General features: G+C 42.5%; 1 protein-coding gene across 2 annotated transcripts in view; it reads right to left on the bottom strand.

The window, feature by feature from the left end:
• Positions 1–21,561, bottom strand: part of GRIN2A (glutamate ionotropic receptor NMDA type subunit 2A) — a 364,343-nt gene that overhangs the window by 130,476 nt on the left and 212,306 nt on the right. The gene's annotated exons all lie outside the window — the stretch shown is intronic.

The raw sequence follows: 21,561 nt of genomic DNA, 5'->3' as shown, positions 1-21,561 counted from the left end.
GTAATGTACAGCACAATGACTATAGTTAACAATACTGTAGTGCATATTTGAAAGTTGCTAAGAGGTAAATCCTAAACATTCTCATCACAAGAAGAAAAATTTCGTAACTATGTATGGTGGCAGACATTAACTAGACTTATTATGGTGATCATTTTGCAATATATACAAACATCGGATCCTTTCGTTGTACACCTGAAACTAACACAATGTAATATGTCAATTACACCTTAATTAAAATAATACTCATCTCATACGGAGTCTTAAAGAGCAATGCACAGAAAGCACTTCGTACAGATCCTGAAACATAGTAACTGAAGAATAAACATTAGTTATCACCGGCATTAACAGGCACAATGAAAGGGGGGATCTGAGCCAAGGGACAAAGTCTACTGAATTCCACACCTACAGGGCAGCAATGGCTGTGGGTGGAACATTCAGCACAAGTGGGTAGAACATTCTAAGGCAAAGAAATCAATGGACCAAATGGCCTCCACGTAGAAGGGTTTTAAGGTTATTTATCTAAACTGACAGAACGGCCTGCCTTCACACTTGACCCCAGCACACTGCCGAACCCCTTCCTGACAGACAGCTGCCCAACTGTTGGGCAGGTCCCAGTGTCTGAGTGCTACCTCCCCACTTCCTAGGAGGGTCCCTTTCACCGACAGCTCCAAATAAGTGTTTAGCAAAGACTTCCTTCCACTGAACCAGAATTATTTCCTTGGAACTTCAACCTGCTGGCTCTAATTCTCCACTGTAAGCAAAGGAGACTAAAAAACTTTAAAACTCTGAAGACAAGTATTATTGTGTCCCCCTTGAAAGTCCCTTCCGGGGATTCTTCAGCCATTGCTCATGTATATTAGACACAAAGACTCCTTTCCATTCAAAAGCACACCTGTAGATTCTTCTCTCTTTTCTCCAGACAGAATGTGGGATTTTCGGAATATGTTCAGAAGGAGATCCTATCCCAGGAAGCTTTGTGTAAAGATGGATAGGCATTCACTACAATGAGGCAGGCAATCCTGTATTTCAAGTCAAAGAAGTAATCGAAACCAGTTTCTTTATGTTTCCCCTCTACCTGGGAATTATTAACGATGGTATGAAATTGGGAGTTCAACATGTGCCAGGCTCAGTGCTGCGTGCTGAACGTAAGTCACTGCATTTCACACCCCAACGAAGCAGCTAATACAGTCAGTCAAGAGAGTGTTCACACGTTTCAGAAACTGGGTCTCATATCCCATAAAGGAGCTCTGTTCTACGCTCCATTTGCACTTCACTCATAAAAACGCTCTTTGGTAAGAACTATTTGATGTACAAGGTTCCTTTGTTTTAGCTTTGCCTTTAACTAAGAGGTTACATTTGCATTTCCCATCTCAGTCCTCAAAGCCTGCTGAACCTGTGGAAGGCAGATCACATCCGTGTGGGCTTGAAGTTTGAGAAAACATTTTCTCCATCGCCTCTCTGGGAGGGCTACTGTATTTCATCCACTGGGGTCCTTTCTACTTGCAGCTGATTTTCAAAAGAAAAAAAGAAAGGAAAAAAATTACAAAAATCCATTCTGTGGGGGCATTGGAACCAAGTGTGTGGAAACAATTCAGAACAGAGGCTCCTGAGAATCTATGATTTATAAGAAAAGTAGAACATCGTTCTTAGTCCAAAAGATAATGCACTTCCAATATTAACGTAATAACAGAGACTAATTTCTTCCAGTTGAAGTAGAGCCAGGAATCAAAAATGCCAAATCATCATTTAAAAATGGCAAATTTTAGTATTTCTCTCCTTGACAGAAACACCTAGAAAGAAAATAAAACTTTACAGAACTGCCACTTTCCAACATGCTGGCAGCCAAGCCCAGCGGATGCACCGACAAGAAAGGCAGACCTAAACCAGCACAGCAGGGGTACCATGTGGCACATGGACAGCCTGCCACCATACTGGTTTCTATTTCAGACAACAGAATTGACCAACACTGTCTAGTGGAGCTAACTCACCTAGCTGTGTGGCTGACAGGTCTGCACCTGCGTTCAACATCAGATCTGGCTTCTGAGCAGCACAGTCTAACCCAGTCCCCACCATGGTAAACCACAGTAGAACCTCTTCCCCACCTACACTCTCAGCAACCAGCCCCAGTGCACACGATCAGCTGTGGCACAGAAGTTAGGTTCACTGAAGATGTATAAACGGGCCCAGAGTGAAAGGAGCTGGAGCCTAAGGGGCTTTCAGATCCAAAGCTGAGGGAGGAGCCTGTGAACCGAACTTGCCGTGAATGCCCTATTAGCTCCATCACCTGGATCTGTCAGTAGCAGTCAGATCAGCCCCCAAAGATGCAAAGCCTCAATTGGAAGCTGAAGCATCCCACTGCAAAGGCAGCTAAGCAGCAGGACAGCCAACAGCGGCATTTCCCACATGCAGGGAGGTGCATATGTTTCCATTTATTTGCATCCTATTGACTATGCAGAATTCTTAAGAAGGCCAGTGGAAGAAGCTGAAACTGACAGCAAAACACGAGTCAGGAAAATAGGAATCAACTGGTTAAGAAACATATCAAAATTGGGAAGCTGGAACGGAGTCTACTATCCTTAATAACAGCAACACCCTTCCTTAGGAAGAATAGCATGGACCCAGGCAACCATCCAAACATTCTGATTAAAGTAGAAAATACACATGAACAAATTTTTCTATGATGGCAGCTTTACAGTCTGATTATTTTTCAAGGCAACTGCTCCAATTACTTGCTTGTCTTTGCCTATGTGGTAAGAGACAGCATCCTAAAACTTTTACTTTTTTCTTTTTTTTACCAGGAGTCACAGCAGAAGTGTGCTCAATGCGACAAATTTGTGTGACTCCTATAAAACAGAAGTATGTCATCACTAGAGGCAACTTAAGTGGTGATGACAAGTACTGGATTTGGAGTTAAACTGTTAGGGTTTGTGGACTCTCCCTGCAACTTTCTGGTTAGGTAAAGTGGGGTAAGTGGTTACTTCACCTCTTTGAGCCTCAACTTCCTCATCTGCTAAATGGAGATAATAACAGCACCTACTTCATGAAGTTGTTGTGAGGGTTAAATTGGTTGATAAACAGAAAGAACCTAGCACAGTGTCGGAGAACTAGTTATTAATCAACATCTCCACTTCCCCCCTGAGACTGCTGAGAGAGGTAGAAGAGCATCACATCTCCCAATCCTCAGCTACCTTTATCTTCTGGATCTGGGAGGCAAAAGAATTAGGTCAATGGCTTTGTGTGATTTGATTATATCACATCACCTCTATGAGCTTTATTATCCTTATCTGTTAAATGAGAATAATCTCATGTGACTCACAGGATTGTTGTGAAGATTAAAGGACATTTTGTATTTGAATCTAAAAAGGTCTATACAATACTATTGTAGTAACTATTCATTATGTCCATGTTGAAGGGGAACCAAGCAAAATGATGGTCCTATTAGCCACAGATCCTCCCACAGAGACCAAAGCTTCATGGCAAGTCCTTGGAAAAAGAAAAATGGAATGTTACATTGAAGAGCCACCCAGCTTCTCACGGGGACAAAGAGGCTGAGACTAGGAGCCCTTCATACACCCTAAATTTGCAGGCATTTATAAATGGAGGTTTCTCTCATTCTTCCCTTATTTTCATCACCTCCTGGTGGAAAGGAAGGTTCTACGGTGAAGCCATTCAGGACAAAAAGGCGCAACTTTAAGAGCTGCTGCCATAGCAGGACAAGAGCAATGTGCCTTCCGCCACGTGGATTAACAGAGACACCTAGTGTTCCAGGGAGAGCCGGCCCGTGACGCAACTCTGACCAGGGGATGGCTCAAGTCAACAAGCACTGTCCACCCCCAGCTCTTCTTCCATCAGCGTCCCTTTTGCAATATCATGAAGGTGGTTCTCCCTCCCCCACACGTCTCGTATGGAAGCTCTTCAAATATCTCCTCCAGCTTTAACAGGACAGGGATGGGGTTGGTGAGATAATGTTCGAAATGATTCTCTTCTGGAGGATTAAGTCATTGATGTGAGGAGGTGATCAGCATCCCTTGGACAGCCACTGCTCCATGGTCTTTCTTGCCCTTCGAATCCTCAATGGCCTGTTCTTCAAGGGCGGTGTGACCTAGTGGTCAGAAAGATCTGAAACTGAGTCCACCAGGATACCATTTTTTTCTCATTTCCATATAAACTTCAAAGTCTTTCCCATCTCAGGCACTTGGCACACTCTGTTCATGTCTTTGCCTGGCATGACTTCCCCTGGCTCTTTGCATGTCTAGTTCTTCATCCTCCATGAGATTCATGCTGTCTGCACGCCTTGATGTTTTCCATCTCAGTGTCTACTATCTTTCCTTCTCAGCAGCCATAATATAGTGTAATCATTTTATTCATAATCATTTATAAATATTTTTGTCTACAATAACAGCATTTTGTCTCAATTTTCTCTACACTCCCTATTAGACTGCAACCTCTTGAAGACTGGGACCATACTCTTGTATTTACTGGTGTATCCCCGGCAGGGATTGACACTGAACACGAGATAAATGCTTCAAATGAATGGACAAATGCAACTGTGACTCTTGCCCATTAATGATATGACTTTGAAATGCCACCTAACTTTCCTGAGTCCCATTTTTCTCATACATAATATGAGGGTCTCACCTGCCTTATAAGCAGTTAAGAGCACTGGAACTGACAGGCACTGCTACTCTTCCACATCAGTTTTAAGATGCCCAACTTTTGCATTTTATCCTTTTTAAAATAAAGATCATTTTATAATCGTTGGAGTCTTAGATTATATAAAATATGGTAACATCTCACTCTTATGTAGGACTCAAGGTCTTCTTATATTAAAAAAAAAAATCCTCTAGAAAGACATGGTTATGTGGCTCTCTGTGTCTATTTACTGTATAGGAGCAAGTCAGCATCAATACTAATGCATTCTATTCCACAATTGCACCATTGCCTCCCTCTCATTTCCTCTCTAAGGACTGTTCCTCCCCAGTCTATTAGTTAATGAGAATGCCTTCCTAAATTTTTAAAAATCTGTTTTTCTTTCAAAAGCCCTAGGGAGTTAGAATAATGAAACTTCATTATTATATGCAGAGCAATCCTGCCATCTAGGTGGCATTTTTGTTCCACTTTCTTGGTCATTCTGAGAATTATATTATTATACAAGAACTAAAACGTATCATACATTGAGCCAAATGCTTTCCATGCTTTATTTAATTTTCACAGACTCCCCACTCTGAGAACCAGCATTATCTCCATTTTACAGATGACGAAATGAGGTCTAGATGGACTTAGTTACTTGTTCAGTGTCCCACAGCTAATAAGTGGCAGAAAAATCTAGAATTTGATTCCAAATTCTGTGGGATTTATCAGACTGGAATCCTCCAAAGACTACAAACATAAACCAAGCACAAATTATGCCCATCAAGGAGTCTTCTGTATGGAAGTAAAGAGTCATGGTTGTCTGGGTAAAACAATCTAAGATTTTTATTTATAATATCCCCTTGTTGGTCAAACTCAGCTTTAGAAAGGCAACCACATTAAAGGGTACAATGCCTCAACTATTTAGCATAATATTACGGATTAGCTGCCAAATATGCATATTCATCAAAGTTCTTTTGGTTGTAATTAGCAGAAGCCAACGTGAACCAACTTAAACCATTAAGGAAGTCTGGTGGTTAATATCTGAAAAGATCAGTGATAGGGTGGACTTCAGGTATGGTTTGATCATGGCTCTGGCTTGTTCTCCATACCATACTTCTCTAGTTCAGGCCCATGTATGAGTCACCATTATTCTCAGCCTGATTTCTTCCATGGTAAAAAACCGGCAGCAGAAATTCCGGGCCTCACATCTGAACAATGACCATACAACAAATAGTCCTAAAGTTCTCTCTGTTAGACCAACTTAGATCACATGTCCATTCCTGAACCAACTGCTATAATGAGATGGATGGGATTTTTTTTTTAAATTGGCTGTGGCCAAATAGGACTCACCCACCACAGCCTTCATAATGGGAGAAGAGAGGAATGGAATCTGAGAAATCACCTACGCTCCACACTGAGCAAAGCCTGTTAGTAATAGGAAATGAAATGGCACAGGGCAAAGAAAAAGCAAATGAGGCTCCAGAGATAACCTGTGCAAGCTCAGGGGTCACTGCAGCTGTCTACCTCACTCCCCTGCTAAAACTCTCCAGTGGCTTCCCATAACACTTGAAACAAAACCTGAAACCTTCACCATGGCCTAAGATCTTACAGAACTTGGTCTACCTCTATCTCCTTACCCTACCCTATTTTTCCTCCCATCTCATGTCAATACCAACTTGATATTATGTGTTTATTCACTCATTTTTGGTCTCCCCTCTAGAACAGGAGATTTAGGTGGGGAGCCTTTGTCTGTTTGGTCCATCACTGTATGACGCTGTATGACACACATACTGTGGGACTGAGACAGATATTAAGTGTTGCATACATGAAAGGGTAAATGAATGAAAACAAACGCATGTATGCATGAGTGAATGAATGAACAAATGAAAGAATGAGATCCAGGCAATCAGTAGATGAACATGGGTAACTGATGCCAGGGGATTGTTTTTATTCTCTTTGTTTTGTTTTCACCTAGTTGGCTGAAGACAAACACTTTCTCCCAGTCCTGTGTTCAGTGCTCAGAGTCTATTTAAGAAATGCTCTGTTTTGAAGGCAGAAGATTTATTAAACTCAAGAACTATGGTTTAGAGGCATGCATGATGGCTTCCTCCCCATCTCCTACACTGAGTGGAAGATGTTTGCCAATGGTTTAGCCTTCCTGCATATATGTGATAAGAACACTTTAAAAAAATCAAGGCAGGGCTTCCCTGGTGGCAAAGTGGTTAAGAATCCGCCTGCCAGCTCATGCAGCTCAATATTAAAAAAACAAACAACCCAATCCAAAAATGGGCAGAAGACCTAAATAGACATTTCTCCGAAGAAGATATACAGATGGCCAACAAACACATGAAAGGGTGCTCAACATCACTAATCACTAGAGAAATGCAAATCAAAACTACAATGAGGTATCACCTCACACCAGTCAGAATGGCCATCATCAAAAATCTAGAAACAATAAATGCTAGAGAGGGTGTGGAGAAAAGGGAACCCTCTTGCACTGTTGGTGGGAATGTAAATTGATACAGCCACTGTGGAGAACAGTATGGAGGTTCCTTAAAAAACTAAAAATAGAACTACCATACGACCCAGCAATCCCACTCCTGGGCATATACCTGAGAAAACCAAAATTCAAAAAGAGTCATGTACCAAAATGTTCATTGCAGCTCTATTTACAATAGTCAGGACATGGAAGCAACCTAAGTGTCCATCGACAGATGAATAGATAAAGAAGAGGTGGCACATATACACAATGGAATATTACTCAGCCATAAAAAGAAACGAAATTGAGTTATTTGTAGTGAGGTGGATGGACCTAGAGTCTGTCGCACAGAGTGAAGTAAGTCAGAAAGAGAAAAACAAATACCATATGCTAACACATATATATGGAATCTAAAAATAAAAAAATGGTTCTGAAGAACCTAGGGGCAGGACAGGAATAAAGACACAGACGTAGAGAATGGACTTGAGGACACGGGGAGGGGGAAGGGTAAGCTGGGACAAAGTGAGAGAGTGGCATGGACTTATATACACTACCAAATGTAAAATAGATAGCTAGTGGTAAGCAGCCGCATAGCACAGGGAGATTAGCTCAATGCTTTGTGACCACCTAGACGGGTGGGATAGGGAGGGAGATGCAAGAGGGAGGAGATATGGGGGTATATGTATATGTATAGCTGATTCACTTTGTTATAAAGCAGAAACTAACACACCGTTGTAAAGCAATTATACTCCAATAAAGACGTTAAGAAAAACCCTTTTGCTTTCCAAAACAAAAAAAAAAAAGAATCTGCCTGCCAACGCAGGGGCCATGGGTTCAATCCCTGGTCATCCAGGAAGATCCCACATGCCGCAGAGCTACTAAGCTGGTGCGCCACAACTACTGAGCCTGCGCTCTAGAACCCACAAGCCACAACTACTGAGCCCATGCACCTAGAGCCCGTGCTCCGCAATGAGAAGCCCACACACCGCAACTAAGAGTAGCGCCCACTCGATGCAACTAGAGAAAGCCCGTGCCCAGCAACAAAGACCCAACGCAGCCAAAAAATAAATAAATTCATTTTAAAAAATTGGATCCTATTACAAATAAGATTATTTAAAAAAGAAAAATCAAGGCAGATAACCCCATTATGACCTGGCATGCACCCAGTGTCAAAATTAAATATTGGCTTCCCTCTTCCTTTCTACCTTTTACTTCCTTCCTTCTGCCTAGTCAGAATTACTGAGATTCCCTTGCTGACATTTTTGCTCAATTCTTTGCATCCAATTAATATTTACTGGCATTCCTCAGGGAGGCACAAAATCTGAAGGGACTCATTCTAGAACTAATTTAAAGAGAGTTGATGACTCTGCAATTGAGCTTTTGACTATTCTTATAAAAATTCTCCCAAGAAAGATCAGCTTCTCCCCTTTGTTCTCCACTTGCTTTATTCTTGGCAATGCCAAATATCAATCTCTATGATAATGACAATAATAATAACTGATATTGATGGTGAGGATATTATTAACATTTTCAGGAAGGTTTTGTGGTTTATAAAATGAAATCCCATGCATCACATTTTTGTGATAAATTAATTTCTAAGAAAAGCAAAATGACTCCCGCCCACAACGGAAGGATCTTTGTACGCACTTTACGACAATGTAAGACCTCTAAGGTCTCATGAAAGCACACCTAGGATGTCCTCTTTCCCTGAGAGGCCAGAGAATCAGAGGATCAGATGCTAAAGTCAGAGAGGCAATCTTGATCCTGACTCTACCATTAAGTGACACTGGAAAAGTCAATCTTCTCTCTGAGATTTTTTTTTCTCTAGCAAAAATGGAGTTGTGAGAATACAAGATAATGTGTGTAAAAATTCTTAGATCAGAGCAAGCGCTGTGTTAGCAATTATATGATTCACTCATTCAACACATATTTAAGTGTCTACACTATTCTGGGTACTGGTGTACCAGTAAAATGGACAAAGTCCCTGGAGTTCATTTTCACGATCATCATCACCACCATCATTATCGCCACCGCCACCACCATCGTCATCATTCTCATCACCACATTATTATCATTAATCACAAAGGACCTAGAAGGAAAGAGGACTGATTCAGTGGAGCGACACATCTGGGTCTGGGGCAAAGAAAACTTAGGCTTAGCATGTCTTTGCCATTAGCCAGTCTCTCATTAATGAAAAATGAGCCCTGTGTCTTCCAGGCCTCACTTTCCTCATCTGTAATAAAGCATAGAGAATTTACATTTTAATGTTATAACACCAGTTGAAAATAATTTGTTACAACTAATAATATATTTTATGAATCTGAGCCATAAAAAAGAAAAATCAGATTTGAACCATAGACTTCACGAGGTTTAGATGATACACTGACATTTTCAGCAACAATCCTTCACAAGTAGCGTGGGTTCCATCAGACTCCCTCGTCTGCTGTTTATTTGACAAATTTCAGGATACTGTAGAAAAGCTGGATACCTATCCCCACCCCCTACCAGAACAAATGTTTTCTTCCAGTTTTAGAGGAACATCTACAAATTAATCCAATCTGATGAGTGGGAACTCTCTTTAGGTAATTCAATAAGTTCTTGCCTTTGGGCAAGCCACTTGGCACAAACAACTCAAATTCTCACCTGTAAGTTGAACAGAGAAGTAGATTTATGATCTAGGGCCATAAAAAAAGACCACTTAGTCCCAAAGGTGATCCTTGTAAGTGAGATATCGAAACTTCCTGTCATCACTCATTTGAACATCTACCAGTCTTAAGGCTCATCAAGGTCTTGTTTTGGCAATGCTTATAAATAATGATGATTATGATAAAAGTAATAAATACACATCTTATGATAAAACAAACACTGAAAGAGGCTATGGAGGTAATATGAATAAGTAGTCCAGGTGGGGACTAAAGTGAACTGGGAAGGCCCTTCTTGATCTAAAGGTCATTTCCCATGTCCAGTTGACCATCTCCAGGTAGGAGGAAGGTTCTGGTACAAGATGGCAGCATAGGAGGCTCCCAAACTCACTTCCTCCTATGGGTACACTGAATCTACAGCTATGAAGCAATTCTTTCTGAAAGAAATCCAGAAACTAGCTGAGCGAACTACACATCAAGTGAACAACAAAATACCCACATCCAAATGTGTAGGAAAGGCTGAGACACATTCTCACCATATACTCTACCCCCAGCACAGCAATATACAATCAGGAGGGAACTTACAACTTCCAGCTTCTCCCTGAAGAGTGAAGGTTTGGACCCAACATCTAGAGTCCCAACTTTTAAGACTTCCAGATAGGAATGTCGGATTATCATTATCAACTTTTCATATTTTTCAAGATTAGCTAAACATATAATTTTTTGTGAAATCTTACAAGTTTTACATGTTGGAATTTATTCAATTTTTGAAAACAGTAAAAACATTGAAGTCAAAAAAGACATACCGCAACTTCAAGTCAACTTGCAAGCTTTTAAAGTAGTGTAGTGGAGTTTAGATCCAAACAAAACTGGATTTGAAGTCTGGCTTTATTTTGTATTAGCTGTATGGCTTTGGCCAAGTTATGTAACTTCTCTAGTCCCCGATTTCCTCACCTGTAATATGAGTTATGATTTATAATTGACCTGCTGGTAATCTATCCAGCATCCATTTCCCTCTTCCTCATTCTTAATAGAAATCACATTTGTTGAGACTTCATGTGTCCTATAAGAATCCATGGGACTTGGAGGAATGGAAGCTTACCCCATCTCAGTTCTAAGAGTAGGTCTGGTTTGGTGTAACTTAATCCTATTTGCCTTCTCAGGGATTGGGTTAGCTGTCTGAAATTAAGCCGGTCAGTACATGGCATTTTCAAAATGGTTATTACTGGCCCAAAGATGGGCACATGACCTAATTTGGCCACGAACAAAGAAGTCATCTGAGATGTTTCTGACAGCAAGCTTAAGGTCATGAAGGAAGCACTTTGAGAACAAGGACTATACTCCTCAAAGGGCAGAGTCAAGTTCATATCCTAAGTAGAAAAATATAAAGCCATTTAGAGGTCTCTTTGTGTAGGAAGAGGATTCTTACTAACCTCTAGTATTCTGTAGGCATGAGACACTTTTACAGTTAAAGTATTGTATGTTGTGATAAATTGTGTTTAATTTTCACATAATAAAATACAGACTGTGAAGTTTTTATTATTATTATTTTTTTTTGTGGTACGCGGGCCTCTCACTGCTGTGGCCTCTCCTGTTGCGGGGCACAGGCTCCGGACGCGCAGGCTCAGCGGCCATGGCTCATGGGCCCAGCCGCTTCACGGCAAGTGGGATCCTCCCGGACCGGGGCACGAACCCGCGTCCCCTGCATCGGCAGGCGGACTCTCAACCACTGCGCCACCAGGGAAGCCCCGGAGTGTGAAGTTTTTAAAAAAATATTTCCGTGAGTTGAATTGTCCTAAATCCCAAATTACAAATGTTTGCATTTCATTAAATTGAAACTAAATTTAATATATGTTTATGATAAGATCTTATATTTGAAGCTGTCATTTAATTACCTAAGCATCCAATAAGAGGATGTTAGATTCTAAACAACCAAAGGGAAGAGTTTAACAGGACAAATTCTTTATTATTATCCAAGAAGAGATAATTATGAAGTTTAGTTGTGTGACTGCATATGGATTTTAAATAAATTATTATGACATTAATTTATCTTGAAAAAAAAAAGAGCAGAGTCAAGAGATCACAGGGGAAAGAACCAGAACCTTGAGCATACTGCATCTGAAGTCCACCCTGTGTCTAGAATTCCAATCAAATAACTCAATCACATAACTGAATTTAGTTGATTATTACCTGCAGCAAAAACATCCTAATTCATACCTAAGGATAAAAGATAATGTATTTAAAGTGACTGGCACATAGGAGGGACTTAATACATGGTAGGTTGTATCATTAGAGTATTTTAACATTTCCATTACATCCGATTTTAAAATATATATGATTCCAACTTATACCTCTTCCCTTTTCCCCTTTGGTAACCATAAGTTTGTTTTCTATGTCTGTGGGTCTATTTCTATTTTGTAAATAGTTTCATTTGTATCACTTTTTTAGATTCCACATGTAAGTGATATCATATGATATTTGTCTTTCTCTGTCTGACTTACTTCACTTACTATAATAATCTCTAGGTCCATCCAATGTTGCTGCAAATTAAACAACAAGGTCCACTGTATAGAACAGGGAACTATATTCAATATCTTGTAATAAGCTATAATGGAAAAGAATCTGAAAAAGAATATATGTATTTTATATATATATTATATATATAAAACTTAATCACTTTGCTGTACACCAAAAAATAACACATCGTGAATCAACTATACGTCTATCTATCTATCTATGCTTCCATAATGTAACTTATGAAACTTGAAGTTTCCCTTCCCCCCCAACACATAATGATGTATTAATTAAATTGTTGAAACTTCCTTTTATTAACAGGGATGGAAATGAAAAGGAAATGAGCACGTGTCTCAGGACAGCTGTCCTCCACTGTGTAGGAAACAGTGATATATGTTTATTCCTTGTGTTTGGATAGGATTTAATCAAATGATGCAAACCCTCAGGAACTGGCTATGGGGATTTGGACAAGAGTATACCAGACATCAGCAGATCAGCCAGTTCATTCACCACACTTTGAGGTCTGTGTAGCAATATGGCTGGCCTCCCCTGCCCACGCAGAACCCAGTTAGCATCACCAAGCTGACAGTGACTCCTCTGTCCCTGCGATCCATGCCAGGCTTTGAGGCACCAGGAGCCTGCACGGGGGCTCAGTCACACCTGCAGGCAGGCAACATCTACACGGAGGCAGGAGAAGGGGGGAGCAGGAAAGCAAGAGGACAAAGGCAAAGAACAGGTGGAGAGGCCCGTTCTGGCTGTCTAGCTCCCACCTGGAAGGAATGACAAGGAGGGCTTCTGTCCGACATACGAGGAGGAGGGGTATAGACAGACACCCTTCCAGGAAAGCAAAGGACAGCTTATAAATGAACTGGCCCTTCACACCTTGCCATATGCTCCTCTCTTGTGGTGGAAAGGATTTTTAACTTGTTTTGTGCGGCATCAGATGTTTTCCAGATCATGTCAAGAATGAAACAAAAGCAGAGGATTTTTCCCCCTTCCTGAGTATGACCTCCTCGTCTCTTCAGACCCAAAGCTTGGCTTGCCACCTATGTCATGGATCCAGCCCAGTATGGTATTGGTTTCCTTTAACTCAAAGCATTCACTGCTCTGACGATTTGCTTGGCAGTTCATCATGTGATAAAATTTTACTTCTTCCACATATTGGTTAAAACTTCTGGTCAGATTATTTAACTCTCCTAGGTTGCACTAAGCCCAGATAGATTAACAATGCTTGTAGATTATAGATCTTTGGGAGGTCCATAGCCTCCATCATGATGTCTAGCATATAACAGACATTGTACAGACACCCACTAGGCTCCACAACAAAATCAAGGCTGAGAATAGAGAGTCTCCAAGGCAGAAAAGGCAGCCGAAATTCACAGCCCAACTCGTTTCCTCCAGTATTCTCCTTCCCCTCAGGGATTATTTACCAATTAATGTTGAAGTTCCTTAAGGTTGGAACCTGATCACTCTTCTGAGTCTTCATTCTCCCCTAGATGATCTCACCCAATCCTGAGGTTTTAACTGGCATCAGTAAGCTCAAAACCTGTGTGTTAGATTTTCAGCCTGAACTCAGACTCTTTTCTCCAATTGCCTACTTGAGCTTTCCACTTGGATGTCTACAAAGTATGTTCAACTGAACATGTCTGAAATTAGATGCTGTTCCTGTCTCACTCTCCCCCAATTTGTTTCTTCTCCAATTTTGTGCAAGGTACCGCCATCTATTCAGCTGTACAAGTGAAGAAGTATTATTGAATCTCTTCTATCATTTCATATCCATCCATCACGTTTTGTTAATTTTACTTCCGAAACATGCATAAGCCCACCCACTTCCCTCCGAATCTATAGCATTACACAGATTTAGGTCTTAATCTCCTAACTGGTCCCTGTGCTTACACATCAAAACCCCTTGCTCCCAATATACTCTCTGTTAGCAGGCACCAGAGTAGTGAAAATGGTGCTTTTCTTCGCATAATCCTTTCACAGAAGGAAGCTGTAGCAAATCATTAGTATATGTCACCAAATTAACAAGTTTCAAAATGAAAGCTTCCCTAGTATTCAAAAAAGGATAAAAGGAAATACGTAGGAAAAAGATCAATACGTATTTTTGTTGGCATGCTGGTTCCAAAATCCGAAGATTTGAATCTGGCCTAAGGCAAATTTGAACAATATTTATGCTTTATGTGTGACCCCAAAACAACCCAAACCACCTTTCCTTCAAGGTAGAGGCACGGACAATTTCTGACCCTTTCAAGTTGCCAGCACTGGGTTTCCACCATTTGTCGAGCTATTCATTGGATGCCAATTGGAAATGATTGACTTGCATCGCTGGGTTGGCATACGGTGCTCTTGACTTCCAGCCAAAAAAGAGAGGGCGGTGTTCCAGGAGAGGTGCCACAAACAGAGATGAGGCTGAGGAGAGGCTGTTGACTTCACTCTCAGGCTGAACACCCAGGGAGCACAGCCCACCTCTCGTGGGTCCATCAGGACACAAGAGGTGTCAGATCAAGCTGTGCATCTGGCCGAGCGAAGGGGGAGAATTAACATCTGCAGGGGGCCAACTACATCCTAGATGCTTGGCTAGGTAAATTATGTGCATTTAAGTGTCACCATAATCCTGTACGGTTGGAATTATCTCTGTATATAATCAAGGAAATGGAGGCTCAAAGAAGTTAAGTAACTTGCCCAGGATAGCCTAGATAATGAGAGGGTTTGAACAAAGCACTATCCAAAACCACATTCCACAAAGTCACACAGCCTCGTGGAATACGCTTTGGGTTCTTAATGTGGTACAGGCTGCTGGATTCTCTCACTACATATCTCTTTGAGACTCAGTCTTTTCCCCCTTTCCTGAGTCCAGACTCCCAATCAGATTTACAGCACAGGCCCAGAGGATGGCTTGGTCTCCTGGGTACCTGGTGTCATCGCCAGAAATGTTTGTTGAGCATATGCTGATCCCACAGATAAATATTTGCAGAGTTATTACATTCACCCAGGGACGTTATAACGCAGAGAATTATAACTGCGCAGGCCTCTTTATTGGCATTAAAAAAGAAACCAGGGCTTCCCTGGTGGCGCAGTGGTTGGGAGTCCGCCTGCCGATGCAGGGGACACGGGTTCGTGCCCTGGTCCGGGAAGATCCCACATGCCGCGGAGCGGCTGGGCCCGTGAGCCATGGCCGCTGAGCCTGCGCACCCGGAGCCTGTGCTCCGCAACGGGAGAGACCACAACAGTGAGAGGCCCGCGTACCGCAAAAAAAAAAAAAAAAAAAAAAAAACCAACAGTGATAATTCTGATTATCAAATACAAATATGCCAACCAGGTTCAGATCAGTCTCTTAACGGGTCATTAAACCAGGAAGTTTTCCTATGGATATTTCAGAAAGGAAGATTGAAAAAAGTATCAATGTAAATTGGATATGAATTAAATTTACTCTCCCTTATTTATCTTCCTTCCATTTCCCTTCCTGTCAGGGTGATAATTTACAATGCTGTTGCTTCTTAAAGCAGAAGCTGGACTTTATAAATCAAGAAGTTAATGTAAAACACATAAATGGTCAAGCCAGGTACCATCAATTAAAACCAAATAACTTCCCTTTAATAGTGATTCATAGCTCTCCCGAAGAAGATGTTCTTTTTCCCCTGGTTGGGGCTGTAGATCTACCTGAGCGCTTCTATTTGACTTCCAGTGCAGCGACTGCCACATCCTCCTCCACAACTGAAAGGGGAGCCGAGCTACAGGACACAGAGTCACAACTCAATCGGTAACAAACAAGATTGAAATATACCTCCATCTCTCACTTCCTTGTCTCTGTACAGCTTGCAGTATAACACGTATAAATTAAAGTAATAATAATGATGATAATCATCATCATAAGAATAATGACTTCACAGTTGTTTGTGTAATGCCTACTACATGCCAGGCACAATGATAACTGTTTTACATATATGCTTTCATTTAATTCTCCTACAGTATGAAGAAATGACTCTCTCTCCCCCCCCCTCCCTCCCTCCTTCCCTCCCTCCCTCCCTCCCTCCCTCTCCCTCTCTCTCTCTCTCTCTCTCTCTCTCTCTCTCTCTCTCACACACACACAGACACACAGACACACACACACAGACACATGGGCATTTTAGGAAAAAAGCCTGAGTTCGGAGTGGTTAGTAACTTATACTTGGTAAGTATGTGGCTAATTCAAAACCAAGCTGGCACTCAGCCCGTGAACTTTTCTCCACTTTTTTCTCTACCCTTCTTCCCACTGGCCACGCTCCTCCCAAGCTAATCCTTTGGCAAGAGCGTTTAAGTCTTAAAAGCATCCACCGTCTCCCTTCTATGACCTCCTCCTTCATAAATGTAAAAGTGGAAGAGGAAACACACAGATGTGCACACACATTTTACCAACAATGGTAACCATCTACAGATTGCTTTCCATATGCCAGGCTCTAGCCTACAGGACAACAGTTTTCTTATCCCCAGGTTACATCCGAGGGAGCAGACTTGGAGGAATCAAGTGACTTGGCCGAAGTCTTGAAACTAGGAGAGTTCAGATCAGGGATTCAAACAAGGCAGCCTGTCTCCAGTGCCCACACTTTTTTTTCATCAAATTTTTCTGGCTGCACCCCACGGCTTGTGGCATCTTAGTTCCCTGACCAGGGATCAAACCCGGGCCCTCAGCAGTGACAGCACGGAGTGCTAACCACTGGACGGCCAGGGAACTCCCAAGTACCCACACTCTTGACCATGATGTCGTGCTGCCTCCGGAGGGGCCCCATCCGCTAGTGAACCGGAGATGTTCTTGGGACAGAACTGGACAGAGCAGCCTAAGTTCCATGCCAACAAAACAGGTAATGGTTTACCCTCACAGATCCAGGAGTTGCCAGCGATGTGCTCTGTGCTTGGTGAAGGAACAGATGTTTAATAACTCTGCAGTAGCAAGGAGGCGGTTACATAACATGGCTGAGCTATTTTTGAACTTTGGAAAACGCTGACTGCTCTTTTCAAAGTGCCTTCTGTAAAACCAGAATATTAAACATAAAGAACATTTCCCCTTTTCCCCACTTTTTTTTTTCTGAAACAAGAACAGACACAGGTCCATGGTAGGATCATTAACCCGGCAAGCAGACCCTTTGTACCTGGTCCATCACTGTGAGCAGTAAACCACTGTGACAATATTTTAACTGTACAAACTCTGTGTATAAGATTACAAGCAACGTCCGTGAAGGCCACTGAGGGACACACCTAGTTAGCCCCAAGATGTAGAACTCAACCAGTCAAAGCAGGACCCCCGATCCCTCAGCAACTCACCATGAAACCATCAGGCGTGACTTCACCTGAACCTCTTCTGAAGCTATTTGCATCCTCCCTACTGCAGAGTGGGAGTGATGAGAGCTATTTGTTTACAGATGCTTTGCAAAATGAGACTTTTTAAACCAGCTGAAAATGTAACTTTTTAAAGCTTTAAGTGAGAACTCCTAACTCAAGCTGATGGGTCCGAATCAGGTTGCAGACACATGTGTTCTCTGCCTTGAGCTACCCAGACTGAAGATTCCTTACTGTCAACAACCTAAATGTCCATCAAAGGGGGCTGATTAAATAAAAGATAGAACACATACAACAGAATACAAAAAAGCAACTAAGATGAATACACTAGTTTTATATGTGTCCTCATAGATCATGCTTGAGCCATAGGTTGAGGTAAAGGAAATTCCAGCACATTAGATACCACTTATGATATTAAAAAGAACTACCCATTGGGTCTAAGGTCGCACTGTATCTGTATCAAAAGTACAAAACATGCACATGGATTTAGATACATACCAAATTCACTGTGGTGTTTTTCTCTCTCATGGAGAGAAAGGGAGAAGAGTGGGGCTGGGGAGAGGTATAATCAGGACTTTCTACATTATCAGAAATGTTTTATTTCTTTTAAAAACTTGAAACAAATATGACATGTTCACTTTGTTCTCTGGGGTGAGTATGGGGGTGGGTGTTTCATCAGACTCTGTACTTTTTTTTTTAACATCTTTATTGGAGTAGAATTGCTTTACAATGGTGTGCTGGTTTCTGCTTTATAACAAAGTGAATCAGCTATACATATACATATGTTCCCATATCTTCTCCCTCTTGCTAGACTCTACTTTTTTTACTATTCTTTTCTTTTCTATGTTAAAAAAAGTCCTTGTTGCGCTTCCCTGGTGGTGCAGTGGTTGAGAGTCCGCCTGCCGATGCAGGGGACATGGGTTCGTGCCCCGGTCCGGGAAGATCCCACATGCCGCGGAGCGGCTGGGCCCATGAGCCGTAGCCGCTGAGCCTGCGCGTCCGGAGCCTGTGCTCCGCAACGGGAGAGGCCACAACAGTGAGAGGCCCGCGTACCGCAAAAAAAAAAAAAAAAAAAAAAAAAGCCCTTGTTACCTGAGTTTGTCTTTAGACGAATTTCCCCCATCTTCATCAGACTGTACATTCTTTGAGAAGTTATATGTTAACTCATGTATGATTCCAGAGGCTAGCACAGGGTTCGCTGGATAGAAGGAGTGATGGATGGAGGATAGAGATATAGTGCCCTTAATCCTTTTCTTAAAAACTGCGTCTTGGGGCTCTCTCCAGCTCCTGGTCCTTGTCTTGCTTCGCAAGGTCCCACTCTTTCCTGGGTGGGCTTAAGGAACACTGTGCTAGTGGGGAAGTGTGGCGAAGAACCCACATACTGGTTGAGCCCTACACACTGTGGCTGAGCGCCACCAGTGCTCCAAGGGTGGAGAAATGTTTCATTAAAACCAGGCGGTGGGGGCTTCCCTGGTGGCGCAGTGGTTGAGAGTCCGCCTGCCGATGCAGGGGACACGGGTTCATGCCCCAGTCCGGGAATATCCCACATGCCGTGGAGCGGCTGGGCCCGTGAGCCACGGCCGCTGTCCCAGTCCGGGAAGATCCCACATGCCGCGGAGCGGCTGGGCCTGTGAGCCATGGCCGCTGAGCCTGAGCGTCCGGAGCCTGTGCTCTGCAACGGGAGAGGCCACAACAGTGAGAGGCCAGCATGCCGCAAAACAAAAAACAAAAAAAAAACCAGGCGGTGGATGACGGCTTACCACACTTAATGCATTACTTCTCTGCGGCTGAAATACCACCTACAACATTGCTGCATTCAAAGCATAACTCCTGGAAAGAGCACACCAGGATTTCACAGGAGTAGAATTTTTTTTTTTTAAGGAGTGGAATTCAGGGTGGTCACTAGAAAGAGATCTGAATGTCTTGCCAATTATCCTTCTCAAGTTCCTCTTCCTGTATATATTATATTTCAATTGCCCTACAATTGAGTTATGTTTCCATCAGAATTATACGAATATTCCAGCTGCAAGGCACTTATTATGGGAAGTGAGAATTCATTTGGGCTGGCAGCAATCCTGCCTCTGTAAGACACTCCCGTGACTCATACCAATTTATCCTAGTTCCTTCCTGATACCTGGACAATTATTAAAAATGCTGAAAGTAGCAACGTAGAAACAAGATCATTAAAGAGGGAAAGAGGAGAGAGGAAGGGAAAATTTCAAAGGACCATGATTTCCTAACCTAAGAGTTCATTTTTCGGATAAATGTCAGTTTCAGGTAAAATCTTTAAGCCTCCTCCATCACACACACACACACACACACACACACACACACGCACGCACGCACGCACGCACGCACACACACACACACACACAGACACCCCACTAGCTGCAGACCAGAGATTATCCCTGAACTGTAGCAGATTCAGAGTCCTAAAACCTTCCAGAGACATTTTAGAGTGACATGTTATTCTACTGATAATAAACTCACCTGGTCTGCTGACTATACTTTCTGATGACCAAAGCAACTTCACTGCTCACTCCGACAGTCATTAAATAATTGCCAGGTGCGAGGCACCCATGCTAAGGGGCACTCTTCATGCATCACCTCATTTCATACTCAGGACAACCCCTAGAACATTGGTTCTCAATGCATGTTCCCCAGACCAGCAACATCGTCATCACCCAGGAACTTGCTAGAATTGCAAATTCTTAGAGCCCACTCCAGAGCTACTGAATTAGAAACTCTGAGCATGGGGCCCAGCAGTCTTGTTTTATCAAGCCCTCCCAGTGACTCTCATGCATGTTGAAGTGAAAGAACCACCATCTAGGCAATCCCTGGTCCAGGAAGATCCCACATGCCGCAGAGCAACTAAGCCCGTAAGCCACAACTACTGAGCCCATGTGCCACAACTACTGAGCCCACGTGCCTAGAGCCTGTGCTCCACAACGGGAGAAGCCACCGCAATGAGAAGCCCGCGCACCGCAACAAAGAGTAGTCCCCGCTGGCCGCAACTAGAGAAAGCCTGCGCACAGCAACGAAGACCCAAAGCAGCCAAAAATAAATAAAAATTACAAAAAAAAGAAGAAACAAAAACAAAAAACACCCCATCATTTTGCAATGAACAACTGAGGCCCAGAAAGATAAAATGATTGTCCAAGTCACATGGAAAGTGGACAAGACAAGATTTGAACCCTAACAAGTCCAACTCCACAGCCCAGTCCCTTAATCATGGTGCTACACTGCTTATCTGAAGAATGAGCATGGATTAAATCAACGAACATCAGGCAAACACACGCAGAATGGGTGTAGGAGTGATCATTCTAAATCTCAACAGCTGAGCCATAATGATGGCCCACAAAGAACAATGACACTTCTCGGAAACATCAAATTTAACTTAAATGTCCACCAAGATGGGAGTAGTTAACTAAATTATGATACAGCCATATGATGGAATACAATGCAGATTTAAAAGTGATGTCTGCCAAGATTTCCAACAGCCTACAAAAACACTCAGGCCATGGGCTTCCCTGGTGGCACAGTGGTTGAGAGTCCGCCTGCCGATGCAGGGGACACGGGTTCGTGCCCCGGTCCGGGAAGATCCCACATGGCGCGGAGCGGCTGGGCCCGTGAGCCATGGCCGCTGGGCCTGCGCGTCCGGAGCCTGTGCTCCGCAACGGGAGAGGCCCATGTACCGCAAAAAAAAAAAAAACAAAAAAACAAACACTTAGGCCATATGAAGGAAGGAAATTCAGATACAAACTCTGAGACTAGGAGCACCAGTGTGGGCACTTTCCCCAACATGTAACGTGTTGGTGAGGATGTGGGAAGTCGAGTGATTTCACAAAATGCTAGTGTGAACATAAAATATATAGTCACTTTGTGGGACAATTTGGCAATAGACACTTAAATTTTAAAATGCACTTGTTCCATGACCACAAAACTCTACTTCTTAGAATCAACCCTAGAAAAACATTT

The sequence above is a fragment of the Tursiops truncatus genome, chromosome 15 (assembly GCF_011762595.2).
Source record: "Tursiops truncatus isolate mTurTru1 chromosome 15, mTurTru1.mat.Y, whole genome shotgun sequence".
Classification (NCBI taxonomy): Eukaryota; Metazoa; Chordata; class Mammalia; order Artiodactyla; family Delphinidae; genus Tursiops; species Tursiops truncatus.
This window is presented reverse-complemented; position numbering and strand designations above follow the sequence as displayed.